Genomic DNA, 5,000 nt, shown 5'->3' on the forward strand with positions numbered 1-5,000 from the left:
TCTTTTTTTTTTCTTTCTTTTTTTTCCGCAAAAAAAAAAAAAAATTATTTTCTTATATCATCTTCTCTCTCTCTCTCTCTCTCTCTCTCTCTCTCTCTCTCTCTCTCTCTCTCATTTCTCGATCTTTTAATACCATATTATATAAAAAAAAAAAAATAAAAAATGAAATAGAAATAAAATGTTAAACGATCAAGCGAGTTAGTTATATCGATATTTTATGAGGTTTCTTCTTCTTCTTCTTTTTTTGTTCTCTTTAATTCGTTTTCTTTTTTTTTTTTTCTTTTTCTTTTTTCAAAGCCAATAATCGATATCCCAAGAGTAAATGAGATCGACGATGGGACGACCTTCTTCCTTCTCCTTTTTCATTGAAATATTAAAAGGCTTGTGTCTGCGGACCCAATTGCAAGTCATTAATTGCCAGTGATCAAGCAACAACTGCTGGAGCTCGCTAAGTTAATTACTAAGTATAGTATAATAAGCTTACCATTATTTCGTGACTTGCTCTTTACTACGAGCGACGATGAAAACGATAATATATTTTTTTTCTTTTTTTTTTCTCTCTCTCTCTCTCTCTTTTTTTTTTTTTCTTACTATATATATACGAAGATAAGAAACTTTCTTTCTCTTCTTTTTTTTGGGGATGGAGGGTGAGAATTCTTTCTTTTTTTCACGAGTGTCCGTTCAATTGTAAAAAAAAAAAAATGTAATTAATTAATTAATCAACTGTCATTAATCAAACAACTGATAGAACTATTGCTTCATTTCTAAATTAACTTATTATCGTTTCGTGTCTTGCTATTATCTTTGTAGTGATATTAGTAATAATAACAAATTTTTCTTACAACAATATTACCAAACTAATTATTATTATTATTATTATTATTATTATTATTATGATTATTATCTATTACTTATTCTGTTTATTTTTATGTAAGAATCGAAAATGAGTCTTTGCTTAATTTAAACAAACAAACAAACAAAAAAAAAGAAGAAAAAGAAAAAAAGAATATTAAATAAATAAGTAAAAGAAAAGATGGAAGGTAAATTAATTTTTGTAATAAATAATGAAAGTAAAAGAGGTTGATAATAAAATTCACGAAAGCAAAATGAACATATTTCATCTTCTTTCCTTTTCTTCTTTCATTAAATAAACACAAATCGAAGAGAAAACAAAAATCATCATCTTTCATTCGTACGAATTAACAAGCAAATTTTGTGTTTCTTTTTGATTTTAGGGATCCAGTTAAAAAAAAAAAAAAAAAAAAAAAAAAAAAAAAAAAAAAAAAAAAAAAAAAGGGATAAAAAGAGGAATAACAAAAGAAAAAAAAAAGGTGAAAAAGAATTTTTTTTTCTTTTAAGGGATCATCGAACGATCCTCGTGCTCGATCGGTAATAGGAATTCCAAAGGTAGAAAATGGCATCGAAAAAGACCAACAGGAAGAAAGTTAGGAATTGGAATGTGTTGGCGAGCAATGTTCGGACATCAACCTCGGGCACTCGGCCCGCGTTTACCACACACATACACACACAAACACACAAGCACACCCGTTGATCCATCCATCCATCCATCCATCCATCCATCCATACATTTATTCATCGAACATTATCCATCCTTGGATCGTAATTCGTCTTTTACTAGACGTTTATTTGTATTAAAGAATTAACCTGCATATATCTATACATGTGTGTGTGTATGTGTGTGTACACGTGCGTTTATGCGCGTGAATTGTGTGCAATTGTCGTGCAAGTCAGTATATTCTAACGATGTTAGTATATTCTTACTGCAACTGAATTATTGCGTTTGAGTTATTTCAACGATTCAAACGTTAAAAGATAAGAGATATTTTACATTAGGTGGGCCAAAAATTTCTTCTTCTTTTTTTTTTTTTGTTTTTTTTTTTTTCAAGTGGACCAAAACTTTTTTTTTTAAATTGGCCAATATCGATCGACCGATTTTATTACAAAACCTATTACACTATTTTGAGAGGACGTTTTGTTAAGCTCGCAGTTAGAATTGAGATTTTACGAGTGTTGCTTGGAGTTTTGTAAATATCCTCAATAAAAATGTCTATAATAAAATGTTTCGAAAAAAGAAAAAAAATATAATCGATTTTTCGAAAAAAAAAAAAAAAAATCCAAGAACTTTTGAACCGCCTAAAAACTTTGGCCCCTTCTTCCTCCTCCCCTCCCCCCTTTTTATTTAAACGAGTCAAAAGTAATTATCAACTGATATCGAAAGACGATTATACATGTTTGAAGTAATTTAATTGCGTAATTAGGTTTTTGATTTTATAAACTGAAAAGTTAATATTTTACTAATTCGCGAAAGAGATTAATATGAAAATATTTTCGAAAAGGATGATTAATCGTTTTATTTTTTTTTTTTTTTGAACGTCTAAAAACTTTTGACTCACAATACTCTTTATTTTTCTTTTATTTTTATTTCTGTTTTGTTTGTTTGCCGATAACGAAGCTTCAAAGTAAGTTAAGTCTTTCTAGAAAACTTTAAGGATATACAATAATCGTTAATATGATATGCTACGTAATAACATCTGGTTGTAATCTTAGGTCATTCGATTATCGATTCGGTGTTAATTTTTATCGATATAAACCGATGACGTTAAGTTACGTATTTCTTAGTAAGAATATGTTAAAGTAATACGTTGGCCGGAAAGAGAGTTTCGTGACGAATAAACATCGTTAGAATTCGTTTCGTAAAAAATGTATTATTGATAACAAGTTTTTTTTATTTTCTTTCTCTCTATTTTTTTCTTCTTTTTTTTTTTCTTTTTTTTTTTTTATGTTAAATAACAGCAAAATATGATCAATGATTCATCGAATAAATAACTAAATATATATTTTAATCATAATTCTAATCACATCTAATTGCATTATTGCAGTTTTGCATGGAAACAAAAACGTATATAAATTTATATACATAAATAATTATGATAATAATAATAATAATATATAAATATTCACAATAATAATACATATATATATATATATATATATATATATATAAATATATATAAAGTATATGTACATATACATAGATACACACATATATAAATACATATGTATATATTATTTTTTTCTGTGTAGATATATATATATATAATTACGAACGATTACCATCGATTGGCCTGTGTGACTAACTTTAATAACGTCAAATATGTTTTTGCCTTTATTCAATTATATGGATGCAATGCATCCTTCCCCACAACCCCACCCCACCCCATCATCATCACTTCTTCCTCCTTCTCCTCCTTTCACTAGTTAGATCTCGTTAACTTTGTCCTCCAGGCTGAACGATTATGAATGACGTCTTCGTTTGCGATCGATTTTTAATTTGACCTCGACGAATGTGATATCTCTTTTTATTTCTCTCTCTCACTCTCTCTTTCTCTTTTTGTCTCTCTTATATCAAACAGATAATATGTTTAAGAAAATTGCGATCATGAATATATATATACAGGGGTTAATAAAAAAGCCATAGAAGGTATTGCAAGGTGAACGGACCATAAAAGTGAAATATAACTTTACAATATTTTTTCAACATGCTCAGCATGGAATTTTTTTTTTTTTTTACGTATATTTCGTTCTTTTTTATTTTTATTTTTTTTTAATTAAAAAAATCAAAGAATTAAAATTTATAGTAATTATATATATATATATATATATATATATATATATATATGTGTGTGTGTATATAAGAATACTATAATAGATATTGTTTAAATATAATTATAAAACATTGGATATCAGTAAGTATTCGTGGCTCAGATGGTTAGGTATCCGCCTATAAAAATTTAGAGGGGGCTTCTTTTACCCTTTGAAAATAGTAAGATCGAATCCCTTTAGTTACTACCACGAAAAAAAAAATAAATAAATAAATATGGATATTCCTTAATGAAGCATTCAATAATAACTATAAGTATCTGTGGCTCAGGTGGATAAAAGTTAATTGTCTATGAAATGAAAAAGGGAGGGGAAGAAGAGTACTCCGAAAAATTGCAAGATCAAATCCCCTCTCTATTGTTGTGATAAAATTACTTGGAAAAAAAAAAGTTAAAATATAAAATAAAATTTTATAATATATGGAACCCATATACATACAAATATGCAAATGAATGATTTAAATATCATTAAGTAATATTATAATATTATATACATTGCTTATGGCCCACTTTCAGGTGGGACTTTTCAAAGTTTGAACTACATATGAAAAAATTTTCGGAGGGAGAGGGTGTGTATGAAGAAAAAAATTTCCAAAATGGAATCTCTTTGTAGATTTCCGGAAAAATATAAAATAAAAATAAAATCTATATGAAAAAAGTGCAGAAGCCAAACAAAAATTTCAGTAAATAAATATGAAATAAATACTCAAATTAAAATGGAGTAAAAATAATAAATAACGTGTTGTAAAATTTATCTATATGGAAAAAAATATATATATAAAAATAAAGAACGCCTGCAAAAGGTTCAAATTAAATAAAAATAAAAAAATGTGTACTTTCCCTTGTAAGATTCTCCTTAAAAAAAGAAAAATAAAAATGTCATAGAAAAATTAAATATGCAAATGAAGGGGAAACAGGGATTCAACAAGTGGGTATGATAACATGATTGATGATGACTAATGACTATGACTACTTAAGTGAGAGTAAGTTGTTATAGCAGAACAACCACTGGTCTTTCAAAAACAGAGATTCTAAGAGATAAAATCTCCCTCGAAAGTAAAATAAGAAAAGATAAAAACACCATAACCAATAAATATACATACCATATAAAGCTTTGATTAATGATAGAGAACCTTAAAGTAAATAATACGATATCATCTTATAATTTAAAAAATTAAATAAATATAAATTAAAAAAATAAATAAATGAGAAAAATTCCATATACAAAAATTAATTATTATAGTACATATAGGTATCAATGCGATATCCTCTCCCGATCAGTTTTATAAGTACAGTACATAAAAATTCTTTCTAAGAATT

The 5,000-nt window shown here is 26.9% G+C and overlaps 1 protein-coding gene and 1 long non-coding RNA gene across 8 annotated transcripts in view; one reads left to right on the forward strand and one right to left on the reverse strand.

Moving 5' to 3' along the window:
* LOC124952776 overlaps positions 1–2,376 on the forward strand; it is a 3,609-nt gene extending 1,233 nt beyond the window's left edge. The window contains exons 2-3 of one of the 2 annotated variants that reach the window (XR_007101993.1): positions 298–464; positions 1,360–2,376. This is a non-coding gene — a long non-coding RNA (uncharacterized LOC124952776). Of the gene's footprint in view, positions 1–297; positions 1,312–1,359 lie in introns of those variants that run through there. The other variant, XR_007101992.1, reaches the window with a different exon arrangement.
* LOC124952775 (myc box-dependent-interacting protein 1) overlaps positions 1–5,000 on the reverse strand; it is a 36,636-nt gene that overhangs the window by 14,611 nt on the left and 17,025 nt on the right. The window lies entirely within an intron of this gene.

Source organism: Vespa velutina, chromosome 11, assembly GCF_912470025.1.
Source record: "Vespa velutina chromosome 11, iVesVel2.1, whole genome shotgun sequence".
NCBI classification, from domain to species: Eukaryota; Metazoa; Arthropoda; class Insecta; order Hymenoptera; family Vespidae; genus Vespa; species Vespa velutina.